This window comes from Halichoerus grypus, chromosome 4 (assembly GCF_964656455.1).
Source record: "Halichoerus grypus chromosome 4, mHalGry1.hap1.1, whole genome shotgun sequence".
NCBI classification, from domain to species: domain Eukaryota; kingdom Metazoa; phylum Chordata; class Mammalia; order Carnivora; family Phocidae; genus Halichoerus; species Halichoerus grypus.
In genome coordinates, this window is record NC_135715.1 from 23489940 (window position 1) to 23517937 (window position 27998).

Consider the following 27998-nt stretch of genomic DNA (forward strand, 5'->3'; position numbering starts at 1 on the left):
AGGGATTTAAACTTTAACAAGTTCAAAGAAAACAAGAATTATAAGGAGAAGCCTTGGATTTATATAGATTCTTTTGAAGAGCTCAAAGTATGAGAAACCTTTCCCTTGGTCAGGGTTAAGGTTACAAAGTGTAGAACATGTAATCTCTGTATTCTTTTCAGCCTCTCATGCTTCTATACATTTCCCAAAACACCTTATTGAAAATGGTGGGTACAGTATCAGTCAAGGTCCCAAAAGGAAACAGATATCCACCCAGATTTTCAAGAGTCTTTAATAAAGGAAATGTTTACAGGAGTAAGCACAGGGTTATGGGAACAACAAAGGGTGTTGAGGTACACAGATACTAATATGCCATTACTGGCCTTGCATCAGAAAAAAAACAAAAAACAAAAAACAAAAAAAACAGAGGGAAAAATCATGCCACTGAAGCCTAGTGAGAGAGAGAACCAGGAAGGGAGGCAAGGGATGCTATAGAGGTAAGTGGATATAGCCACAGCCGGAGAGTGCTGCCCACAGCAAGGAGGATAGATAAGGGCTGTCCCTCCTCCTTCCCTCTGATCCCTCAGGTGGCCTGCCATTAACCCAAATAACCAGAAGCCAGCCCTTATGGGAGCATCAGTAATGCAGTATGCAGAGGTGGGCCCCCAGGGGCACAATGAATGGTAAAGAATGAATATGGAAAGGTACAAAAGGAAAAGGCACAGTGTGCCTTTGACATTTAGCTTTTCTTTTTTTTTTTTCCTTTGCTTCAAATTAAGAAAATCATATTCAATAGAGGGTAGATACAATTCTAATAAGTTATTAAATCACCATGGGATGATGCCAATTAAATCATTAAGCCACTACTAATATATAAAATGTAACATTTGCTAGTTCCAGAACTCTTCATATCAGTTAAGAGAGAACTGCAGGGAGAGGAGGAGGGAAGAGCGATATAATAATGAGTGTAAGTTATGCAATAGAATGTCTTCCTAGCTGCTAAGATGTAAGGGGATGCACAACAGATGGAACATAACAACACAGGTATAAAGAAACTGGCAAACTCTTATTTCACGTAATTATACTTACACTGTTCCTTCCTTCCTTTCTTCCTCCTTTCCTTTTATTTTTTTGAAATTGGATTTTATCTACACTATCCAGAGGTGACTGAAGTGACTGAGCAGGATGCATATAAAACCCCACTTTTTTTTTTTAAGATTTTATTTTTTCGATAGAGAGAGACACAGTGAGAGAGGGAACACAGCAGGGGGAGTGGGAGAGGGAGAAGCAGGCTTCCCGCGGAGCAGGGAGTCCGATGCGGGGCTTGATCCCAGGAGCCTGGGATCATGACCTGAGCCGAAGGCAGACCCTTAACGACTGAGCCACCCAGGCGCCCCTAAAAAACCACTTTAATACATCGTTTCCCTAACCTTTCAGACACATCTGCAGAGGTATAGCCCCTCTACCTTATTGACTCACCATAAACCAGTATTGACTCTAGACTTGAATTAATCAATGAAGCCAATCAGTTGGCCCCATAACTAATGTTAACACATTAAATTATAAATGCCCAATTTAATAGATTCAACCCTATCCAAGTTTATAGTGTCCATCTTTATATCATCCTTTTAGAATCTTTTTCCACTGCTATTCTCCAATGTCAGGTGATACAAGTTAGAAGGATCTAGTAAATACTTTAGTGCCAATGTATCTCCTTTGGGAGCCAAACTTAAAATTGTTTCTCTGGATTGTGTTGGAGTTTAACTCCTGTTAAAATGCCTGGACACAGTGATGGGTAGGGATAGTGTTTTTTCTAATGGTTATTTCTAATAGTTTTATGTTGTGCTAATAATAAAGCATAGTAACGATTATATGAGTGAGTTGTAGAAGAAATAGTGCACTTGGCCACTGAAGCAACATTATGTTAAAATTCTACCACTGGCATATAATTGTTATATATTAGTGCCGGAATCTTTGTTTAGGGACCATTTACCGTGAAATGAGTATTAAAAAAAATAACATCAGTGATGTAATAATTCAAAAAAATGTTATAATTCAGCGAAAAAGTAAAAGCAGCCCCCTTTACATAGTTTTCTTTATAACAGAATCTAGGTCAAAGCTTGTTTGTTACAATTTTATTGAGGGGTGTGGTCCCAGGGACATAAGAGTAAAGGAAAGTGGGAAGTCCTACAGCAAACTTGCCCATAGATTTTGAACAAACATAGCTGACTGATTGCTTGGCCATGCTGGATTATCTCCTCAAAGATCATTCGAAACAAATGCATCTTGGAATAGCCCATCTAGTAGAGGAAAGGAAATAGTATAGCTGCTGGAAACTTCCAACTTCACTTCATTTGTTAAAATCCATACCCCCTTACTTTCAGGGATGCTGGATTCATCCCAGGACTTTGTCACTACAAAGTCAGAGGACTTGGATACTGAAATTAGTTACTGAAATAATATTTTATTGTTTATTTGTTTCTTTTAATGCTTGCATAACAAACAAAAATAAAGGCTCAAGTGAATTCTCTTGATTGTAGACATAATTCCCCCAGAACCTCAAGGCACAAAAGCAACCTTTATCTTTCATAATCAGAATTATTTATATCAGGTAGCAGAATAAACCCAAAGTGACCAAATAGTAGTTTAAGCCTCCAGTTCAGTGGGACCCTTATTGTGTCCATTGGTGGAGGCACTGACCATCTGGAAATTTAACTCAAAGAGGCTGAGTTTTAGGGACAGAAAGCACACATTATGCAGGTGACTCATATAAGTGATGGTACAAGGAGTGATGGTACAAGGAATTACTTCTACGTTTCTCCATTGCTTTTAGATCATATATTCTTGCTACCGACATAGTGTTATCTGATTACCATTAGGTTCATATGCCACATCCTAGAGACAGCACTCAAATCCCAAAGTATAGATCTCTGTAGCTGGCACCTTAGTTGAGCTGGTGGTGAGCTCTTACACCATTCTATCAGGCCAGTTGCCTCTGGATTCTGGGGAACAACATAAGATCAGTGACTTCTGTGGTCAAGAGCCTATTGTCTCACTGACTTGAAATATAATCAATGCATTAACCTGAGTGCATCTGAGTCAGAAGATGCTCATACATCAAGCAGTCTGTAAACACGTTTATAATGGTACTTATGGAAACATTTCAGATAAGGAGGAAAAATTCTGTATCTACAGTATGTATTGATTGCTATAAGAACATAGTGTTTTCACTTCTAAGGTGGAATTGGTTAATTTAATCAACCTAATACCAGGTAGCTGAATGGATGGTGCACCAAAGAATCATGCTCAGTTCAGTACTCAGTGTTTGTTTGTAATGCTGATAGGGTTGACAGATTTAACACATAAAAATGTAGAATATACTGTCAAATTTGAATTTCACACATAGAGCACATGTTTTTAGTATAAATGTGTTCCACATACTTATATTAAAACAAACAAACAAACAAAAAACCTATTGTTCACAATTCACATTTAAGTTGGCATCGTATATATCATCTGGCAATTTTAGCTACTATCTAATTGGATATTCTAAAGTGCAAGTAGCAAGACCAGCATTGATGACAAGGTACTGGGATTTGAATTCCATTAATAGCCTCTATCACTGCCAAACTCAAAACTTTAGTAATGAGGCCCACTGGATAAAAACTGGAGTTGCATATGATAGAGGCCAGTTGTGATCCATGGGGCAAGTCATCCTGTTTGAGATAGGTGACATTATTTGTGGAGCCCAGTGCAAAATGACAACTTAGGACCCTCATTCAAAAATCCCTATGAATTTCAAGGTGATAGCAGTGCATTAAACCAAATGTAGAGAAGCGCCTGGGTGGCTCAGTAGTTAAGCGTCTGCCTTCAGCTCAGGTCAGGATCCCAGGGTCCTGGGATGGAGCCCCCCATAAGGCTCCCTGCTCAGCGGGAAGCCTGCTTCTCCCTCTCACACTCCCCTCTCTCGCTGTCTCTCTCTGTCAAATAAATAAATAAAATCTTTAAAAAATAAATAAACAAAACATGGAGCCTTCTGAATGTGGAGCCATATGTGAGTATATGAATTACACATCCATGGAGTTACCCTGCTCCTGTCTACGTGGCTTTTGAGATACTCTTTGGGAGTAAATGTCCTCTCTTGGGAATTAATGTGAGACAAAATGATATTTATGTACACTTTATATCCATTCCCAAAGGTCATCACTTAACTCTTTCCCCGGACTTCTTTGATCAGATTTCCCAGTATTTTTCTCTAGTGACTCCTAATCAAACTGGCCAAGCTACTTATCAGTGCCTGATAGTCAGTGTGCATCGGTACTTCAAGCTGTCTCTCCCTCAAATTAATTTGATGGCCATGTTCATCGTAGCTCTGTCCAGTGGAAGGATTTCTCTTTACCACTGTCTTTTAGTGACACTCATGAAAAAGGATGTAAAATGGCAGTTCTTTCTGTCTAGTGCCAACATATTGCACTAACCCATCTCTTAACCAATGCCAAGGCCTTTTTTTAACTCTGTCAGTTGGTCATAGGAAATTCTCAATGAGGCCTGAGATATGAATTGAAAAAGAGGAACAGAGGAAAGTGACATGAGAGTCCAAGCCACCTATTTATATAATTTACTATGACTTCAAAATCTGTTTGAGCCTGAGCTCTAAAGCACACTTCCATCATATAATGAATTGCAACTATCCCTGCACAACTTTATGAAATGATGGATATACAGCTTGGGTTTCAGTCACTTATTGTCATTACTGTAACCTAATAGCATATCAGGAGCTTTATCAAAGAGAAAAAAATTCTTGGTTATAAAAGTTGTTACCTTTCTCTAGAACACTAGGATTTCATGCTGTGACTCTCCTATTAGGTTTTTTCTGATGACTGCACAGCATCCTTATCCACTATGCATACTTCAAGTACCATCAAATATGCTAGGCCATATTGATCAAGTGACAGGTTTGCTTCCCTTACAGCCTTGATTTGCTGCAGAGCATTTGAGTCCCACTCAAAACAACTACCTTCAGAGTTACCCAATAAGTTAGTTCTAGTTCTAGTCCCAAATGCAGTAGATGCTGTCTCCAAAATTCAAAATGCTTCATGAAACATTGTGCCTCTTTCTTGGACATTGGACCTGAGAGGTGCAAAAACTTGTCCTTTATGATAAAAAGCATATCCTAGCACCTCACAGACCACTGGACTCCTAAAGATTTCATAATTGTGAAGGGCAATTTAAGTTCTGCTGAGTTACCTGCCAACCTTTGGACACACATTTGTCTAGATAATTTAGGATATTCGACACTCCCCATTCACTGGATCCAATTAACATGACATGATTAATATATTGGACTAATGGAAAATCTGGTGGAAGGTTAGGTTGAACAAAGTCCCTGGAGACTAAGCTGTAATAGAGAATAAAGGAATTAACAGCTTTGATATGAGACAATGAATATGTATTGCTGCCCATTCTAGGGAACCATTAATTACCTTTGCTTTTGATTCTCCCTACTGATAAATATCAAGAAGTAATTATTCACAAATTCACTGCTCACATACCAAGTGCCAAAAGTTTTGTTGTTTTCTTCTGTAAAAAATAACCATGCCTGAAACACTTCCAGCTAAACAGCTACAATTGGAGCCAATACTTGGTTAGGTTTAGAGATATACACCTTCATAGATCTGGCTAATGCACAGATCAGATAAACAACTGAATGGGAGACATGGCATGACTACACTGGCAATCGTCAAGTCTCTGTTAGTGTTACTAATCACTATAAGTCCTCGGAATGTATTATTTCTGCTGATTTACTATGTTGATAAAGTAGAGAGATTTGGGTCTAAGGGAAATAACCAAAGTTGTATAGGTGACCCATTTGTCCCAACTGTAAAAATAAATTAGGTAAAATATTTATCAGGTAGCCTCCATAAGCTCCAACTCTAACTGGAGAACTATTGTGGCATTTCTTGTTCTTTATGCCAGCATCAGCAAAAGTATCAAACATTTCTTTGATAGTCTTGTCATTTTTCTTTGTTTATACTAATTTTATTGAAAACACCTCCATGTCCTTTACTATTTCAGGATTCTTCCTCAAGGGGACCAGATCACAATTTCAAACAATAGGCTATGGATTTGTGAACATATTTGGATTTTTGAACTACATTAGATCTGAAAACTGGAAGAAGGACTACACTTTTCCATTACCATAGCTGCTCATTAGCTCTTGAGCTTATACAAATCAAATTTGCATTGTACAGATCAAAATATATAATAGTTGACTGGCTATCTGTCTCCTAGGAAAACCATGATCTATTTAGTCATCATCACAGAGTCCTAAAGATCAAGTTATCCTGATAAACACTCAGGTCATGCTACCCACTATGTATTAATTTTGACCTCCTTGCCTCTGAAGGTGAAGTGTTGCTACTTGGTCTGCCTTTTCAAAATCCCACCATATCCACTGATTATTAGGTAGTACATTACATTATGCTCCTACCAAAAATCACACCCTGCAGAGAACAGCTATCATCAAGATTCTCAGAGATGCCGCTGTGTCCTTTGTCAGCAGATTCTTTATTATCTTAAATGAAAAGAATGTTCTCTAGACACTCCAAGACAACATAATCAGGTGGTAGGTTACCTGGTCTTACATAAAAAATCCATTGTAGCATTCCCACTTCCTCTTACTTTAGACATTTTTGTCAATATTGTGGCCCTCTTCTTCACTTCTTAAAAGCATTCATAGCGCCCAGTGCAGGCACCACATATGGCTACTGGAAAGGTCCAAGACTAAATATACAGAATTTTTTATAGAGTTGGCTCCAAGGGAGTATCAGTAGCCTAGAACTGCATATTGTGTCCAAAGATTCTGTGGCAAACTAAACTTTTCACTTTCCAGTTAGAAAACTATCCAAAGAGATCTAGTAGACGATGTTAGACAAGGAAATGTGATTAAGTTTGGGGAATACATAGAAAGTGGGGTTTTGCTGTTGTTCCAGGAAGCAATTCCAGCTAAGGCACAGGCAGCTGTCTGCATGAGTAGAAGAAAGGAAAAAATTGGCAAAGTAAGTTTTCAGGGAAGAACTGACTAAATTCTCTTGTCAAAGAACTAACCAAGTGGACATAGGTTTAAGGCAATTTTCCAAGCTATACAAACACAGACTGCTAATCAGGAAAGCAAAGCAAAAGTCATAACCGTGATACAAAGTACCAAAGGAGCATAAGTTTTTTTTCAAGAACGTCCAATTGACAATAGCTTGTAAATTTTGTCTAGGACAAAAATAACAGTATCTTTGAACTTTACATATTGCTGATAATGAAAAATCTAAAACCCACCTATTTCAGGAACTGAGTTTACAATTATAGGGCAAGGCTAACACATATTTTGGCAAGTCTAAGAAAGTCAGAAACTAACAAAATCTTTCCTGTTCCTTAATTCTGCTTTTACACGTGTTTCTCTGAAGGAGAATTAAACAAAAATGTGAAATCATTTCTTGCCAAAATTTAAGAAACCATACATTTTTTCTAATAAATCCTTTGATATTTAGTTGATAGAAGGATACATGACATGCTAAAATTTAGAAAGAAAAAATACTTTTAAATAAATGTAAGCTCTATTATTTTGGGGATCTAATAAAGAAAAAATATATGTAATTAGCTGAATTCTCTTATTTATTTAATTTTTTGAGAGAGAGAGAGCGCATAAACAGGGGGGTGGGGCAGAGGGATAGGGAGAGAGGGAATCTTAATCTTTGCATACAAGTCTGAACTCATGATAATTTTTGCCTTGAAGGTAGTTGTTTGGCTACTGAATAGATTACTTTCTAATTCTTACAATTGGAATAATTCACATATGTTGTGTTACTTGCAAATTAAAAGAAACTAATAAATGTACCAAAGTTAGGAAGTGAATTTGATCATGGGTATAAAAGACACTCCTGCTTCCCCATTTTGTATGTGTGTGTTTTCTACAGGAATATAATGGTCATATACAAATTTTGAAATATGAAGTTTCAGAGACAGTTAAAACATGTGCTCAATCTGGCAAGTATTTTAAAAGGTTGAGAATACGTTTTATAGATCAGAACTAGGATGACTTATATGAGCAAAACTATATGAAAACCATTTAAAAAGTAAAATCCAAGAGTTTTATCAACTGATGGATATTGAGTAATGAAGGAGTCTTTTATCTTCCTAATAATTAGGAAATGTCACTCTATTTAAACTAGCTAGAGTATATTATGTTCTCTGCAACAGAACTCTACAGGGCACTCCATTCAAAGGGGGAATCCATGTGAAATAAAATGCTGAAGTTCAGGAAAGTGGCTGTAACAGGGAATATGTTGTGTCATGAAATTATATACATCAAGTATTTGAAACCAGAGGAAGTATGCAAAGGACATGGTACCTGAGAACAATATCAACTGCATTAGTCAGGGTTCTCCAGAGAAACAGAACCAATAGGATAGATATAGATATATAAGAAGAGATATTTTTATGCCATTGACTCTTGTGATTATGGAGGCTGAGAAGTTCCACTATCTGCCATCTGTAAGCTGGAGAACAAAGAAAGCTGGTAGTAAAATTCATGAGAATTTTGAGGTGAGAAGCACTAGTATAAATCCAAAGTACAAAGGAATCCAAAGGCCTGAGAGCAGAAGTTCTGACGTCAGAGGGCAGGCAAAGATGGATATCCTAGTTCAAGAAAAAGAGAAAACTAGGCTTCCTCCACCTTTCTGTTCTATTTGGGTCTTCAGTGGATTCGATGATGCCCCCCAACCTCCACTTTGGTAAAGATGGATCTCTTTACTCAGTCTACTGATTCAAATGCTAATCTCTGACACAGACATACCCAGAAATAATGTTTTACCAGCTCTTTGGTCATCTCTTAGCCCAATCAATTGACACAGAAAAGTAACTTCCATAATCATCCAAATGCAAAAAGTATATAAGAATAGGTGTAAGAGGGGCGCCTGGGTGGCTCAGTCAGTTAAGTGACTGCCTTTGGCTCAGGTCATGATTCTAGGGTCCAAGGGTGGAGCCCCACATTGGGCTCTCCGCTCAGCGGTGAATCTGCTTCTCCCTCTCCAGAGCTGTGATCTCTCTCACTTTCACTCTCTCTCAAATAAATAAATAAAATCTTAAAAAAAAAAGAATAGGTTAAGAAATATAACAAGAGTGCATTTTTGTAAACTAGAGGAGAATAGAGTGTTATAGAAGCTCATAGAAGCAATAATACCTTGGATTTCAGAAAAGACCAATCAGATGAAGACTGAAGAAATCCAACATGATCATTCTGTGTGTGTGAGGGCCCTTTTTTTTTTTCTTTTTGAAGATTTTATTTATTTATTCATGAGAGACAGAGAGAGAGAGAGGCAGAGGGAGAAGCAGGCTCCCAAGGAGCAGGGAGCCTGATGCGGGACTCGATCCCAGGGCTCTGGGATCATGACCTGAGCTGAAGGCAGATGCTCAACCATCTGAGCCACTCAGGTGCCCCTGTGAGGGCCCTGTTTTTATGCAAAAGGACAGTGAGTAGCAATGTCACATTAAGCAGAGGGAGATTTTTTTTTTTAAGTGGACATAAGTAAGCTGTTTGATATTCCTCCTAACCTTAAATGTTTTGACTTTTTGCCAGCATATACTTAGAAAGGCCTTGAGGTAGGAGGCAGATGTGCGTGTCAATATCAACAAGGAGATAAAGTGTGGTGCATCCCAGGACAGAACCATCCATGGGAAAAAGAGGGAAGATTGATTCACAGCTCTATTAATACAGATTTAACCTTTTATAAATGTTACTAGTTTTTACCTGCACAATATAAAATGAATTCCACACAAACCTTCTTTAAATATTTTGAGATTCCTTTACTATAACTGTTATTTATAAAATAGGAACTCTGAAGGACTAAGACTTTCACGTATTTAAGTTGAAGTATAAACTATTATACTTAAAACATTTTGTGCATGAATAAATCCTCATTTGAATATCTTTGGTTGGGGATTGTTCAGAATACATAGCTCAGAGAATATGACATGATTTCCAAGTTTCAGTTTGTTTGTGAAAGCACCCAACCATATAGAAGAGTGGCTAATGATTTCTTGCTTAAATGTGCAATAAAAGTACTAGGGATGTGAAACTCAACAACAACAAATAAAAACATTTCCTGACAGCAAAATAAATGACTAACAAACTTGAAAATGAATACATACTTATTCAATTTGCTCTAGATTTAGCTGTGTTGCATTCAGCAGGAAGTTGTCACAGAGAAATGAAGCTGTAGGATACACAGATGGCCCTGCTTCTTGTAGGAACAGACATCTGTATCCATCCATGGCAGCAGATCAGCAGTTTCTTCTAATTATTTTCTTGAAAATTTCTAAATTACTTATTTTCCATCTAGAAAAGAAAGATGAGCTCATATTTATCTTAAACTGTTGGCATTATATTAACTGGATTGCTTTGAAGCATAATTATTATTCTATTGATATAATAAAATCACCAACATCATTTAATTCATTTTATTCTCATATGAATCCTGCAAGATAGTTAGGAAAGGTTTTATTATAAATATTGATATTTTAGGAAGCTGACCCAGGAAGATTAAATCATTTAGCCAACATTATTCAACTTATTAATTGCAAGCCAAGAATTAAAAACTAATCATTTGATTATAAAATTATGGTATTTTACTATAGTTATCATTAATGGTGGAATATCATGTGCTGAAATATGACTAAAATAAGCTTAATATTGATTAAAATAAATCAACTAAAAAATTTTGGTTTAATGAAAAAATGGTCCAGTATTTCATCAATACCATGATGATTTATAATTTTTCTTTCCTTCTTTGGCTTTATAGAATTGAAGGTGTAAAAAAATATTAAAGCAGTAAAGAAACAGAAGAGAGAGAGAGAAATCACAACTTATCTTTACTTCGTCCATAAGATAAACTTCCATTAGCTAGCTATCATTACCTTGAAAATGTGATTATGACCTTTTTAACTAAACAGAAGTGTTGAAGCTATACTGTAAAAATAAGAATAAGAAATAATGTGGCACTGTACAGTCTTGGAGCTTCAAGAATATATAATAGGAAGGCAATTTGATTCTTAATTTTCTTTTTAATATTATTTTTTTATTTTAGAGATAGAGAACATGGGGGGGCTGTGGAGGGGCAGAGGGAGAGAGAGAATCTCAAGCAGACTCCCCACTGAATGTAGAGCCCTATGCGTGGGGCTTGATCTCAACACCCCGAGATCATGACCTGAGCCAAAATCAAGATTTGGGGAAGTTTAACCAACTGAGCCACCCAGGTGCCCCAAGGCAATTTGGTTCTAATTGTTACTTAGGATAAGCTGAGAAACGAAATTATCAGTTACACCTTTATACCTAAGCTTTTATTTCTTGAAAATATCCAATTTATGACTTAAAGAGAAGATATACTTGCTTTAAAGGTCTACATGATTTTGCATATTGTAACATTTATGACTATCATATCTTTCCCTTATTCCATCATTTTGAAGTTCTCAGACCTTTCTTCTAAGCTCAGTTCATATTTTGAAAACACTTTTCCAATTTATTCCCCAAACCACCAGTGCAATACTTTCTCCTTCTTGATTTATTTTTTGTGTTCTATACCTATCTCCTATAATGGACATTGCGGTTGAATGCTTATTAGTAGTAGTATTATTATCATATACTTTCTACTCCCATTGTGTATCACCAATGCAATTCTAAGTTCCAGGTAATTTTGGCTCTCTATCCTTCCTGCCTTTGCCACTTCTACAGTGAGTAGAACTGTATCACTTTGGACAGAGAAAAGAGAGAAATAATAAATGTTTTACTTTATCACTGAATCATTATTTCAATTAAACCTGAATCTCATCTTACCTCTGTATTTTCTCTTTTGCCTTAATGGGTTTTCAGTTATACTCAGGCCAAAGCATCATAAAAAGTAAACACTTACTATGTTCCAGGGACTATTCTTAGAACTTACATTACAAATTAATTCATTAATTCACAACATCTCTATGAAGTGAGGAACAGTTATTCCCATTACTGCAATGAGGAACTGAGGCATAGAAAGGTTATACCCTTGCTCAAAGACATATAACTATTAAGTAAGTGGCAGGGTACGGATTCCAATGAAGGCAGTTTGGTGAAATATTCAAAGTCTTGAATGATATGACATATTGCTTCCGTTAGCTCACATTTTACTCTGTATTTGTGTCTATGCCCCCTTCAGTTCTTATAGTGCAGGGGATTTTGTTGGTCTTTATTGGTCTGTGCATTTCTACCATTCACTTCATGCTTGGAAACATAATCAAGCAAAATTATTGTTATGGGTAAAATGAGACCTGTTCTTTCTGCAAGTGAAAAATTACAAAGTAATGATTACTAGTAGAATGCTTCAGTAAAAAAGAAAACCATTACCTGAAGAAACTCAAGATTATTTTGTTTCTTTCTATCTGCTCCCTTCCCCAGGGGCATTGGGCCTAAACATTCTCTAGGGGTTCCCATCAGAGTTGGAAAGATCTTAGTTTACAGGAAATGATATTTGAATAGCCTGTTGTTCAACTATGGGCCCCAGCCAGAACACTTGATAATGTATTATTCAATTTATTTATTTTTTTTAAATAAGTTTTTTTTTTTTTTTAAGATTTTATTTATTTGACAGAGAGAGACACAGCGAGAGAGGGAACACAAGCAGGAGGAGTGGGAGAGGGAGAAGCAGGCTTCCCGCCAAGCAGGGAGCCCGATGCGGGGCTCGATCCCGGGACCCTGGGATCAAGACCTGCGCCGAAGGCAGACGCTTAACGACTGAGCCACCCAGGCTCCCCTGTATTATTCAATTTAAAAAGTTTGGGGCGCCTGGGTGGCTCAGTCATTAAGCGTCTCCCTTTGGCTCAGGTCATGATCCCAGGGTCATGGGATCGAGCCCCGCATCAGGCTCCCTGCTCTGCGGGAAGCCTGCTTCTTCCTCTCCCACTCCTCCTGCTTGTGTTCCCTCTCTCGCTGTGTCTCTCTCTGTCAAATAAATAAAATCTTAAAAAAAAAAAAAAAAAAAAAGCATTAGTATGTGATAACTATGTATTGAATGTCATGCTATGGGGTCTAAATAAAGTTCCTTTCAGTATTTTCTTTTCCTAATCTATAGGAGGTTATTTGGGAAATCTTGTTAAAGATTGGCCTGAAGCAATATTCAGATACAACTCAATGTCTCACAAAAATCTGTTATAGCTATGGGCTTTTGAATTATTCCTCTATAAGTAATATCAGACACAATAGTTTTAATGGTTGGCTGGTTCAATGGGTTTGATTTTTAGGATTGGAAAGAATATGGAAGAGAAGGGAGAATAAACATTTGTGAGAAAAGAGAACCCAGTTGAACATTCAAATACATGTTTTGCTATAAATACAGTTAATTCTGGTTCTAAAATTTAGTTGCTGATTTTGTTGATGACTAATCTTTTTGCTTAAGGCTTAAAACTATTTTTCCTGACTGTGAGAATACTATGAATTGAAGACTTAAACCATTACTAGCATAAATGTTTTCTTTTACCCATTGAACTCTTTATCACAGGAAATGTTAATTCTTTTTACCTGAGGCATTACTTAGTAATTAAAGAAAAGTGGTTTCCTAATGCTAATTTCTGTAATAAAAAGGAAATGTATGAACACATTAAATTGAAAATTGTAGTGATAATAAAATGTACATTTCACACGTCTCACCTAGAATAATGGTTTTCCTGCTTTTTAAAATAGAATACTAAAAAGAAGTTATGGCTTTTTCATTTTATTTTCTCATACAATATTTATTCCATGAAAAGACTAAATATGCAAATTGCTTGCTTTATTTTTTTTTAATTTTGTGAGCTTCCTTTTTTCTTTAGAACTTTGTAGATTTCCACATACATATTTCATATGTATTTTGTTAGATTTATGCTTAAGTATTTCATTTTTTTAATTTCTTTTTTTTTCTTTTTTACTTGTAGCAAGAATTACAACCAAACACTACTTATTGGGCCAGAGATGCTGGTGGTGTTGGTGAAAGTCTTGCCCCTCATGTAGCACACTATCTACGCTTGTGAGTTCATCAGCCAACCAGTGGCCTGAACTCAAGCTTTAAAAATGTGCTGTATTTATTTTTTGTGGCAATATGAGTGGTGCTGTATTTTTAATTTCAACATCAACATCAACTTACTTAGTGATAACGTATAAGAAAGCAATTCATTTTTTAAACATACACTTTGTATCCTGCAATATTGCTACTATTGCTTTATTTGTTCCAGGGTATTTTTGTTGTTTGAGATTTTCTGCACAGACTGTTGTCATCTCTGAACAAAGGCAATTTCATTTCCTCCTTCCAAATCTGTTTTGTTTTTAGGATAAAAGTTTTATTCCTTTTCTTGTCTAATTGTATTAACTAGGACATCCAGTAAGATTTTTTTTTAAAACAGACTTATGTATTTCTTTTAGAAAGTGGAGCGAAGGGCAGCAAGAGATGGAGAGAGTCTTAAGCAGACTCTGCACTGAGTGCAGAGGCCGAAACGGGGCTCAATCTCATGACCCTGAGATCACAACCTGAGCTGAAACCAAGAGTCAGACACTTAACCCACCATGCCACCCAGGTGCCCCGCCAATAAGATCTTAAAAAAAAGAAAAAGAGCAATGAGTGAACATCTTTGTGTTGTTACTGATAGTCATTAGAAAGCTTCCAGTTTCTCTGGACTCCGGGAAGCAAGCTGAGAGTTATAGAAGGGAGGGCGGTGGGGATATGGGTTAACCAGGGGATGGGTATTAAGGAGGACACATGTTGTGATGAGCACTGGGTGTTAGGCGCAACCAATGAATCATTGAACACTACATCAAAAACTAATTATGTACTATATGTTGGCTAAGTGAATATAATAAATAAATATACATAAAAGAAAGCTTCCAGTTTCTCAAGTTAAATATGATGTTAGTTATAGAGGAATATTTTTTTTTGTAGATGTTATTAACAAATTGAGGAAGTGTCAAACTCCACTGCTCAAGTTCTCTATTGTTAGTTTGATGATAGTTTTATTATAAATACAGGTTGGATTTTGGCAAATGCATATATTGATATGATCATATGATTTTTTCATAATAACAATAAAAACAAAACATCATGAATATTATCAGCAGTTACAACAATATTAATTAAATAGTTAACACGTTTTGAAACTGGGTTAGGCCCTCTCACATGGCCCATTTTAATTAATCATATCATTAAACCAATGTTTCCGATATTATTATCATCTACTTTTTAGAGATGGTGAAATTTAAGTTCATAGATGTTAAGTATCTTGTTCAAGAGTCACAAAGCAGGTAAGGGGTGCAATTGTTTATGAATTCAGAGATCCTAGTTTTAGAAGAAACTTCTAGTCACTATACTATTCAAATTTGCATATTTCTGAACACCTCATTCACAAGTTTTTTTTTTTTTTTAAGATTTTATTTATTTATTTGAGAGAGAGAGAGAGCATGAGGAGGGGAGGGTCAGAGGGAGAAGCAGACTCCTCGCAGAGCAAGGAGCCCGATGCGGGACTCGATCCTGGGACTCCAGGATCATGACCTGAGCCGAAGGCAGTCGCTTAACCAACTGAGCCACCCAGGCGCCCCTCACAAGTATTTTTTAAATGTTTTATTTACTGTGTATTTATTGATATCGTAGAAATCAGGAGGCAATTATGTTATTATCATTTTATAAAAAGTTCATGGAATCTTCAATAGCTATTCAACAATCTAAAGTGAATAAAAGGAAGAGGTTCTTCATGAGCAGCAAATCTACCTTATCTGATGTCATGTATCAAAGTCACACCATCACTATCATCATCAAAACCACCACCAGCATCTGTTGGCCATTTGGATGTCTTCTTTGGAAAAATGTCTGTTCATGTCTTCTGCCCATTTTTTGATTGGATTATTTGTTCTTTGGGTGTTGAGTTTGATCAGTTCTTTATAGGTTTTGGATACTAGCCCTTTATCTGACGGGGGGAAATCGGAGGGGGAGATGAACCATGAGAGACTATGGACTCTGAGAAACAAACTGAGGGTTCTAGAGGGGAGGGGGGTGGGGGGATGGGTTAGCCTAGTGATGGGTATTAAAGAGGGCACATACTGCATGGAGCACTGGGTGTTATATGTAAACAATGAATCATGGAACACTACATCAAAAACTAATGATGTAATGTATGGTAATTAACATAACATAATAAGATAAAATTAAAAAAAACAAAACACCACCAGCACCACTACTACTCTGTAAGCCTAAAAGTTCCTTAAAAATTAAGCTCATGAACACTTTATTATCCACCCTTTTTAATAAGCAAGAGACTGTGAGTGTCTAAATTGATGGTTCATAGTATGATACACTCATTAATTAAACTGTGTACTTGTTTTGTTAAGAAACAAATAGAAAATATTGCCTCAGGTAGCAAATAAAATAGTGATTCTCACATTTCAAAGGAGAGTTTGATATTTGTCTTTATTGTCACTTGATTCTGAGAGACGTTTTTGAAATTTATATTTTTCTTCTTTTGGAACATTAGGAGAAACAAGACTATGGAGGAATAGAAGAGAAAGACAAATTCTTTATTATTGTGGCTCAATATAATTGGAAACCAATTTTGGAAAGATAATTTCATTAAGACAACTCTATATAGATGGGTAAGTCTACATGGGTTACAATAATATATTGTCTCAGCATTAACATGAACATTGTTAACAAATGTTCATTTCTTTTTTCTTTTCTTTTCTTTTCTTTCTTTCTTTCTTTCTTTCTTTCTTTCTTTCTTTCTTTCTTTCTTTCTTTCTTTTGAGAGATAGAGAGAGTGCACAAGTGAAGTAGAAGGGCAGAGTGAGAGGGAGAGAGAAAATCTTAAGCAGGCTCCACAAGCAGCGCTTGGGGCTCAATCCCATGACCCTGAGATCACGACCTGAGCTGAAATCAAGAGTTGGATGTTTAACCAACTGAGCCATCCCGGCACTCCAAGTGTTATTTTCATAATTAAAAATTATATATTAATTTTATACTTTAACTCATGCTTCCCTTAAATACTGAATAGAAGTAAACAGATAAATAGCATGATTATGTGATTTGTAATTGGATCGTATCTCCCCATTCCCATCCTCTAGTGCTATTTCTAGTATCTCCTCTTTCTTGTTAGATGGTTTCAGGTAGCTGGTCTTGGAATAAACTGTTGCTTAGGGCATAGATGGCCATGTGTGACATAGCTCTGCGAAAACCTTTTACCACACCTGACAAAGGTGTAGAGCTTTAGTGATACCAGTGGAGTGTAATGGCATGTGCTGAATTTGTGTTGTCATGGAGAGTCCTGGCAACAAAGGGCATGGTGTGGCTATGAGGTGAGGAGGTACAGTTGGACTTAAATAAGAGTATATAAGAGTACTTGTTCCATAGACTCCAGAACAACAGCTCAGAGAGATTTTGTAGCACACAGGTTGCGGAATAAAGGCCTGATAATTAGTCATTGATTGGAATAACAGTAATATCTGGTCACTTTTGGTAGTTTTATACAATTAACTAATTCATTATGATAATTGAAAATTATTATAAGCAAAGCCTGAGAATATAGCAGATAATAGATATTTATTAAACATTAAGGGTCCCATTTTCCCATGTTTTACTGAAAAATAATAGTTACAGAAACATCAGCAACAACTACAAAATTACAAAGTATGCTTTTCACTAGAAGTTTATTTATAGGGGCGCCTGGGTGGCTCAGTCGTTAAGCGTCTGCCTTCAGCTCAGGTCATGATCCCAGGGTCCTGGGATCGAGCCCTGCATCGGGCTCCCTGCTCAGCAGGAAGCCTGCTTCTCCCTCTCCCACTCCCCCCTGCTTGTGTTCCCTCTCTCGCTGTGTCTCTCTCTGTCAAATAAATAAATCTTAAAAAAAAAAAAAAAAGAAATTTATTTATAGACTCATGTGAAATATTCCAAGATCTAGGAGTCACAAATCTGAACATCTCTACAATAACTATACCCTACAAATGTTTTTATTGTAAACTATTTGTATTGATGCAGAGTTCTTTGGGTTCCTGAGTTGTCAGCAGATTATCTGCAGAGCCAATGACTAGGTCCAAACTTTATTAAAAAAAAAAAAAAAAGTCTCATCACTTATTTTGGAAAACTTTGTCTGTCAAACTATTTATATGAAGTCATGTTGTAAAGATAATGCTCCATTTCAAACAATGTTGGAACCCATGGGATTTTACAGGTCATGTTCAAGGAATGTATACTTTTCATCATCCCACACTATAATATGCAACATAATTTCCCTTTGAGAAGAATTAATGAAAACATATTTTGACATTATGATTACGGACATCTGTCTTTGTTTACATTCATCTCAGCTTAATGCAGAAAATGTCAAAGAAAGAATGTAGAGTGAAAATTGTGTATCTTTCAGTTTTACTTTCATTGCTTAGCACAAAGGGATAAAAACAGCATTGTGCTTCTTGTGTGGTAAGAGTTTTGCTAATGGATGTATAAAGTAAACAAAGCTGAAAGGAAATATTTTATTGCTCCATTCAGGACCATGTGGATTTTTGTTGCTGTTGTTTTTATTTGTTGTTGTTGTTATTATTGTTTAAAGAATACTTAATTTGAAATGTCTGGAACTTCACAAAAATTTGGATTTGTACCAACACAAAACTTTGTTTTAAAACATACTATAATTTTGCTTATTCTCTTGCCAAGCAAAAGAAGTTACACATGTTTGGATATCCTTGGAAAAGCCAGAGAACTGAAAATAAGGAGGAAACTTATTTTGTTTAAACTATTTTAATATTTTTCCCTTTACAATATAACAAAAATAAATTTAAAAATATATATTTTTGGTGATTAAACATAACTACACATTATCTAATTTTATTCAAATTAAAATTTAATACTCTTTCAACCAAGACTACTTATAATACTGGGGTATGTCCTTTTATTATTAGTATAGATGGATCCCAGCATTCACACTTTGTTTTAATCAGACATAATGATCCAATAATTGTTTTCTTATATATATGCTTCGAAAATCAGATTGTCTTTTTTTTTTTTTTAAAGATTTTATTTATTTATTTGACAGAGACAGACATAGTGAGAGAGGGAATACAAGCAGGGGGAGTGGGAGAGAGAGAAGCAGGCTTCCCGTGGAGCGGGGAGTCCGATGCGGGGCTCGATCCCAGGACCCTGGGATCATGACCTGAGCCGAAGGCAGACGCTTAACGACTGAGCCACCCAGGCGCCCCTCAGATTGTCTTTTTAATTGGTTCTTTTTTTCTAGAAAACCCAAAATTTACAGCATAACATAGAATTTACATTATTTATATTTTAATCTAGAAGATGCAACCAAACTGTGTTTTCAAACATGTATTCTTATTAATTTGCAAACCTTTCTTTTTCATAAATTTCAATGACAAAACTTTCATAGGTTAAAATAATGGTAAATACAGAGGAGATAATTTTTGAACTCTTGTATTGAAATTTGATCAAATCTTCAAGATGGCTATGTTGACATTTCATTCAATAATTGGTCTTAATTTGAATAAACAGGTTTTTTTAAATTTTAGAAATAATTGATTGATGTTCTCCTGTGCAAAATAAGACCTAATCTCTTTTACACCACACCCACTCACGCATTTTCCCCTCTATTTAACCTGCCAGTATTGTTTGCCACAGAGTAAAGTCAACGCTTGTTTATGTTTCTGTGTCTATCCATAAACATATGGTTAACAGCTGAGAAATGTTGATTAGTGCTAAGAGCAGACAGCAGCAACAGCCTCACCTGACAGGTTTTCAGTTGGGGTATATCCTTAAAATTTGAATCAAAGTCTACATTTTGACAAGATTTTCCTGGTGCACTTTTGAAGATTCTGACCAGGAAATCTTTACTGAGACTTGAGATACTGGATATCTAAAAATATCTCAAATGATGCCAGTACCACTGACACTCTGACCATCCTTTGTAGCAAGAATGTCAGGAACCATGGTTATATTTCTTTCATTTGTACAGCAAATGAAATAACATTTGTGTTTCCTACAGTTAACATTATCTCTTTTTTATTTTTTAAATAAATAGCTAAATTTATTCACCCTTTTACTTTCTGACAGAACTCAACATTACCTATATAGTCAAACGTACCAAATAATAGATTTTTTTCCTTCACTTTAGGGAAAGGACACTTGCAGTTCCACATCTGTCCTCCTGCTCTGATGTAGAATGATTGATCTCTACTTTAGGTGCTATAGTTCCGGGTCACCCTTTATTAGTATGGTGGCCTGAACTACAGATTTGTGGGACCCAGTGTGAAATAAATGTATAGGACCCTCTTTGTTTTATTTTTATTTATTTATTTATTTTTAAGATTTTATTTATTTATTTGACACAGAACCAGAGAGAGAGAGAGACAGAGCAAGCACAAGCAGGGAGAACGGCAGGCAGGGGAGAAGCAGGCTCTCTGCTGAGCAAGGAGCCCAATGTGGGGCTCGATCCCAGGACCCTGGGATCATGACCTGAGCCAAGGCAGCCGCTTAACCAACTGAGCCACCCAGGCGCCCCAGGACTCTCTTTGTTTTAATACATTTTTGAGCAGTTTTAAATTCACAGCAAAACTGATCAGAAAGTGGAGAGATTTCTTAGACAACCACTGTTCCCATTATACAGTGCCTCCTCCAGAATGGTATATCCCCCACCAGAATAGTGCATTTGTTACAATTAATGAACCTATTTGGATACATTATTATCACTCAGAGTCCATAATTTATATTAGATATCGTTCTTACTGTTGTATATTCTCTGGGTTTGGACTAATGTAAAATGACATGTATCTGTCATTATCCTAGCATAAAGAATTGTTTCAATGCTCTAAAAATCCTCTGTGCTCCACGAATTCATCCCTCTCCCCATACTCCAATCCCTGGAAAGCACTGATCTTTACTGTCTCTATAATTTTGCCTTTTCTAGAATGTCGTATAGCTGGAATCTTATAAAATCTCAAAAATAAAATTATTCTGGTTCTAATAGAACAATACTTTCTCTCATTATAATCATTAAGATTATATGAACATTATTTTTCTGTTTATTATAATGCTCACATATCATTAAATGTTTTTAATGGAATAATCTGAAATGACCATTTCAACCACTTTATTCTATTAACTATATAGGATTCATAGGGAAATATTCAAAATTCTTGCCCAATCAAGACAGACACTGACCCTAAACAAGCTGTAGGTAGATCTAGTACATACATCTCTGTGTCCAACATTAAAAAATGAGGCAGCATAGTGAATTAGGAGTAAATTAAAAGAGAATGCTTTCAAGAGTGGTCTTGGAACACTGAAATATATGCATTAGTGAAGAGTCAAGGAGACTGAAATAAAAAACTCAGATGTGCATTTCTTGGAAACCCATATATTTTAAGTTTACTGTGAGTGTAGTCCATATTTCTTCTGGACTCAATACCCTAACCGTGAGAACAATTTATGCACCTGTGGCACTCAAAATTAATTTGCTGATAAATGATGTAATTGTTAATACATTTATAAAGTGAAAATAAAATAATCACATACAACTAAATGTTATAATAAAAATATTATATTTCTTTTTTGATTTTTTTCCTTTTGAGAAAAATTTAAACCTATATTATGTAACCAAAAAAAAAAAAAACCATTATTTTTCTCATTTTCATTCTTTAGGCAATTTTTACAATAAAGCAAATGGAAAGTTTCTAAATGGCTGAAATTGTCTATTCAATTCTGCTATGACCAAATGAATTAAACAAAAAATGCCATCACAGTCTATTGAACATGAAAATATATTACTGTATTTTAGCTCTACATTATTTCGCAGTATATATTTCTATCTGCTTCATAGTTTAAGCAGATGTAAATGATATAATGGCATATAAATTATCATACCAAATATATTCCTATTATTATTTAATGCAAGTGTTCCTCAATTTAATCTTTTTTAGGTTTTGTATAACAAAGAAATATATTTAACTGTTTAAATAAGAGGAACATTTGTTAATATGATGTACTTTTTCTGGAGAATTAAGAGCTGTTGTTTTTTGTTTAGTAACTATTACCTGGTGTGGCATGAATAAACACATTTGAGATTTAATGTTTATTCTTGCAGTGGCTTAATAAAGGTAATTTAAAAATACATACTGATGTTCTATATATAATAGGACTTTGTTTGTTTATCTTAACTGAATCATTGGCACATGGAAATGAATATGCTTCATTCTCATAGTAGCTCTTATAAGTCCACTAATTCTTTTGCTAGCGGTCTTTTCATAGCTCTCCCTCACATATCTCACTTAACAGACAGCTTCTCAAGAGTCTGACAAAATTACATCATCACTGATAATTGTAATTAATGACATAGTTCTGAAATGTGGGGCAGACAGATTTATTGACACATAATAAGTAAAATTTTTGAAATTTTGATGTGCAGAACAATAATTTACAAATAAATATTTGGTCATAGACACACACAGAAATATTCTATACTAAATGTCACTCTGTTTAGCAACCATGTCAAATATATTGCAGTGAGAGGTGATATGGCTAATAGAAAGAATCCAATTTAATTTTGAAATAAGTTCACAGAAAATTTATAGTATTCACCACACTAATTTCTAATCCATAAGAGGAAAATATATAATCAAAGTCAAATTGCCAACCAAAACCTGGAGCAAATGATACTATAAAATTTAATAAGTCCTTAAAATCAGTGCAAAGCTTAGAAGTAATTAGCTACCACCATTACTTTTATTTTTGGTTCTATCTGAGGCAAATTCCTGAGAATGGCTCCTATTTTCCTTTAAAATATGAACTGAAACACCTTCTCAGTTATTCTAATGCCAGTGAATTAATCAAAACAAGGAATCACACAATGCTAGCACAGCATGAATAAATACTTGTAATGTATGTTGCCCCCTTGAATCTTGGAGGCAGGGTTGATCGTTGCACATACAGTGATGCTCACGCTTCTTGCTGTTCCATTTGCTAGCATCCATTCATTAAACTGTGGCTGGCTACCTTGTTGCCTTCTCTACATCATTTAATGTTGTATCATTAATTAACTGATATATGTATATACCCCCTCCATATCATATTGTGCTTCCTAAATGCAGCTCCATGTGAGAAATTGTTTTTAAATTTTTTAACAACTTAGTCATAAGGAAATTTTGTTCCCATATAGGAGATTATTTTGTTCACTCTGTTAGAAATAATAAAGTCATATTCCACCCTTTTATTTTCCTTCTGTAAGCAGAATATATTTTATCCTGATATTTATTATTTATTGTTATTTGCATGCTATTATTGGTCTCAAATTGAAAAAGCAACAAAAAAATAAAACAAGTAAACAAATACAAATACCATTATGTTGCCTATCATCAATTGAGCTTGTTGTGTAATTTACTTTGATTAATTATCTACGTACCCCATTCTTAGAATCTATCAACCTTTTGTGCTAAATGCGTTATACTAGGAAATTTTGCAACCTTAATAATATTTCATTTTTCTCAACTTAAAACCGGAGTAATAACAGTTAGTTAATAGGATTTGTATGGATTATTAATAAAATAATATGTAATCCATAGCACAAAAGGAACACTCAACATATTAATCATCCTTAGAAGTTCCAAGGCATATTAAGAAGTTGAAGGGCGCCTGGGTGGCTCAGTTGGTTAAGTGACTGCCTTCGGCTCAAGTCATGATCCTGGAGTCCCTGAATCGAGTCCCGCATCGGGCTCCCTGCTCGGCAGGGAGTCTGTTTCTCCCTCTGACCCTCCCCCCTCTCTCTCGTTCTCTCTCTCTCTCTCAAATAAATAAAAATCTTTAAAAAAAAAAAAGAAGTTGAAAAGTATAGACTTCCTTCAATAATTCTTCAGAGAATTGGTTTCTTGGTACATTTTAATCCACGTTTTTTGAAGTTACAGGTGATATAAATTTATAGCACATACAGACACTCCTGAGTGTTCAATAAATTTGAATTCAAATCCCATTATATTTTCCAATCAGGCTGTGGCGATAGCACTCCAAACACACATTTCTTACGATTCTTTGCTATTGAATATTAAAATCCTTATTTCAAATGACTTTATCTATGTATTCGATTTATGGTACTAGAGGAAACTTTATAGAAGCAGTTTCCCAATGAGTTTTTTAAGAAATAAATTTTAGGCACTAAATAGTATGTTTTAGCATTAGGGAAGTTCTGTTGTAGTATAAACCAAAGAAAAAAATGACAAATGTCACTTAAGATAGGATGCCAAGTTCATAAGTGGAAAATATTGTATATCTCAAATACATAGTCAAGGTAAAGAATCAAAAAAGAGCTTAATTAGTGAGATAAAAAATGAGGTAGGTACTCAGAATGCTCTGTATAGGGAAATTAGGAATAGCTGGTTCACAAGTAAGAAGATGAATAATGAAAGGCTATTTTTTAAAAAAAAGTAGATGAGATTTAACAAAAAGATATTTTAATATTGCAAAAACCCTTACTCAAATATTATTATTTTCTAGATATATACTTATTCCTTACTCATATAAGAGTAAGAACTTTAGGAAGTTGCAACTATTGTAATAGTATTAGTAGTAATAATAATTATTTAATTTCCATTAATGAAAATAATATGCATAAGATCAAATTCAGTATAATTACCATTGTCTAAGAAGGAAATAGCATGTTGAAAATATGAAATAACCTGTCCTGATTCTGATTTTTGCTATTTTTTACTTTTAACTCAAGGAGTTATGTTGCTGATGTGGCCTGATTATCAAGAGCAAAAAGAGGCAGTCTAAATGTGTGTTAGTCCTTTTAATGACAATATGAGATAATAATTAGTTAATTATTATTCACAAGAGTGGTAACAGAGATGGAGATTAATTCTAAAGATGGCTACATCTCAATGTATGCTGATTCTATTAAACAGATTATTTCCACTTAATATCAGTCCATGTGCCATTTCTCAAGCACATATACTATTTTACTATGTTGGAATCATTTCCAAAGACCTCCAAAATTAATATTGTAAATATTATCTAATTTTATTACAATTTTAGTTTTAGCCTGAAATGCTAACTCATCCTTTACACAAATATTGTGCACCATTTATTAAGCTATTATCTCTCAGCTCTGAAACCGTTATTTTGCACTCTATTTTGTGATGCAGAACCTAAAATTGCAAAATACATTTCTGCTTTGCCAGCTACCACTCAGCCAGGCACGGCCAACAGTAGGCACTAAGACTACAAGTTTAGGGGAGGAAGAAGGGACTTCTACTTCTTGGAGGCTTATTGTTGTTTTCTGCTCTAGTTATTATTCCTGCATTACAAAAATCTCCCAAAAATACAGTGGCAAAGAATTGCCTTTTTTTAGATAAGGAATTAGTAAGTCGGGAACTCTCTATGGGCTCAGTGTAGGGTCCCCTGAGCAACTGCAGTCAACTCTGGGCTAAGGCAAGGCTGCAGTCATATGATCATCCCATGGCAATATTGGGCCATAACCCAGGATGTCTCATGTCTATTGCTATCACTTGATGTTGGCTCTCAGGTGGGAGTTCAACAGTGAATATAAGTGGCCTCTTCACCATGGCAGTCTTGGAACAATCTTTTACATGGCAGGTAACTTCCCCACAAGTGCTCCAACAGGAGCAGGGGGAAGTAAGATTTTCAGACCTAGCATCAGAAATTACACAGCATCACTTCTGATGCATTCATTCTCTTGGTGACTGGTCTGATAATGATGCAGAGGAAGAGGACATAGGCCCCCACCTTTTTTATATGAGGACCATCTAAGAAGTCTAGATCTCAGGACCATGGAGCCCCTTTTCTAAGCACAGATACAGCACCTCACAGACCTGAATTCCAGGTTTTCGTGGCCCTTCTTCCAAGCTTCAGTGTTTTAATAATCCCCATCTCCTCCCTTTGGTTCCCCCAATCCTGAGGGGCAGCTTAATCATATCTATTTACTTCTATAGATACCTAACTCAAAATTTAATATCAAGTTAAGAACTGCTAATACTAAATGTCCTAAGCTAAAATACATATTGTGGTTTTTGCCTTCTCATTGAACACAATGTTACACATAAAAAATAAATATGTGGAGACAAATGGAAACCAACTAAGCTAATAATGTAAAAAAAAAAATAATGAACTATTTCAAACTGCTTCTGAAGAATTTAATCATATCTGGATATATTGATATTTTAAAGAAAAATTATTTTACATGAAATACATAATTTTATCAAGGACTAACTATTGAGTTAATTTTTACTATGTTCAAGTTCCTTTAGGATATCTTCATCCTAAAAGTAATCCTATATTAAAGTTTAATGTAGAATACTACTTTAGCTAAAATATGGAAGTATGTAGGAATTAACAAACTACTTAAATACTTAATTGTAGGAATTTTTATAAGAATTTATCTGGATGAAAATTTTCACTGTGATTACATCAAATTTTGATCATATTGTTGGATGAAGAATGTTTGCTATATATTATACACATACATGTGTGAATGTGCTTGATTTAAATATACACATATAGTGACAATTATTTCAATATACACATTAATGCATACATAAGTACATTATTCTCTTTATAGGATGTATCTTTAAATATGGTGTTGATTGATTTCCCTCAAATTGTGTTTAAGTATATAATTTTAGTTGTTTACTTGTTTACTGCAATTAAGTTTTTCCATTCCTTGAAACATACCAATCCATAGTAGCTCCCAAACTCATCACTATCGGTAAAATTCCTTCTAGCTTTGACACTTTCATGGTTTTTGTTTGTTTGTTTGTTTTAATCCTTTTTTCCTCCAGAGTTTAAAATTCTTGGCAAACATTTGTCGTTGAGTACATTGACCTCTAATCTTAACCTCATCTTCCAGAATTTCTAAATTCCCTCATTATTAACACCAAAAAATCACACTTTCCTTATCTAAAATTAGAAAATTGGGGCACCTGGGTGGCTCAGTCATTAAGCGCCTGCCTTCGGCTCAGGTCATGATCCCAGGGTCCTGGGATCGAGCCCCGCATCGGGCTCCCTGCTCAGCGGGAAAGCTGCTTCTCCCTCTCCCACTCCCCCTGCTTTTGTTCTCTCTCTCGCTGTGTCTCTCTCTGTCAAATAAATAAAATCTTTAAAAAAATAAATAAATAAAATAAAAATAAATAAAAAATAAAATTAGAAAACTGTATGGTGGATTTCTTTGCTTTCTCTATCCCAGTGAGATAATGGATTGAAATATGATGAGACAGGGAAACAAAATGTTAGCACAGTCTCACAACTAAGAGCAAAATTCAAGAAAGAAGAGCTAAAATATTTGGGTCAGAATCCTGTTTTTTCACCTCTCTAACTGTCATACTGTGCAAGTTACTTAAGCTCTTTGTCCTCCAGTTTGCTCAACTTCAAAGGGTAACTAACTCATATAGCCATTAAGAAGATTAAATATGTTAAAAGATTAAATATTGTAAAATATTTAAAGCACTTAGAAATGCTTGGCCCATAGTAAGGGCTATAAAAGTGTTAGCTATTATCGCATCAACTACAGAGAAAGATTTACTTCTGAGGAGTAGTATCCCTTACTTAAATTGTTTATGATGTAATCACTAAAGTTATATAAGACCATAATGCATTTTCACAAAAGCAATTCTAAGTCGCTTTTGAGTATAAGGAAGGTGTTGTAAAGAAATTTCATTTGGAACATTTCTAAGGGATAAACACCATTCACAGATGTGAACCAATTAGATGTGCATCACAAAACTATAAAAAGTGATGCACTTTTTTGTATTCAGCCAAATACCAAAAATATTAAATATATTAAAAATAAGTATGTCACAGTTTTCATGGTGTGAATTATATAATGTATAGAATTACCAAATCACTATGTTGTACATCTGAAACTAACATAATGTTGCAAGTCAACTACACTTCAATATTAATTAATTAAAATATAAAATAGATTAATTA

General features: G+C 35.1%; 1 non-coding gene across 1 annotated transcript; it reads right to left on the reverse strand.

The window, feature by feature from the left end:
* Window positions 1-13957: 13957 nt before the first annotated feature.
* Window positions 13958-14110, reverse strand: LOC118537225 (small nucleolar RNA SNORA62/SNORA6 family). Its single transcript, XR_004918008.1, has one exon. It is a non-coding gene; the product is annotated as a small nucleolar RNA SNORA62/SNORA6 family (small nucleolar RNA).
* Between the last annotated feature and the right edge of the window lie 13888 nt (window positions 14111-27998).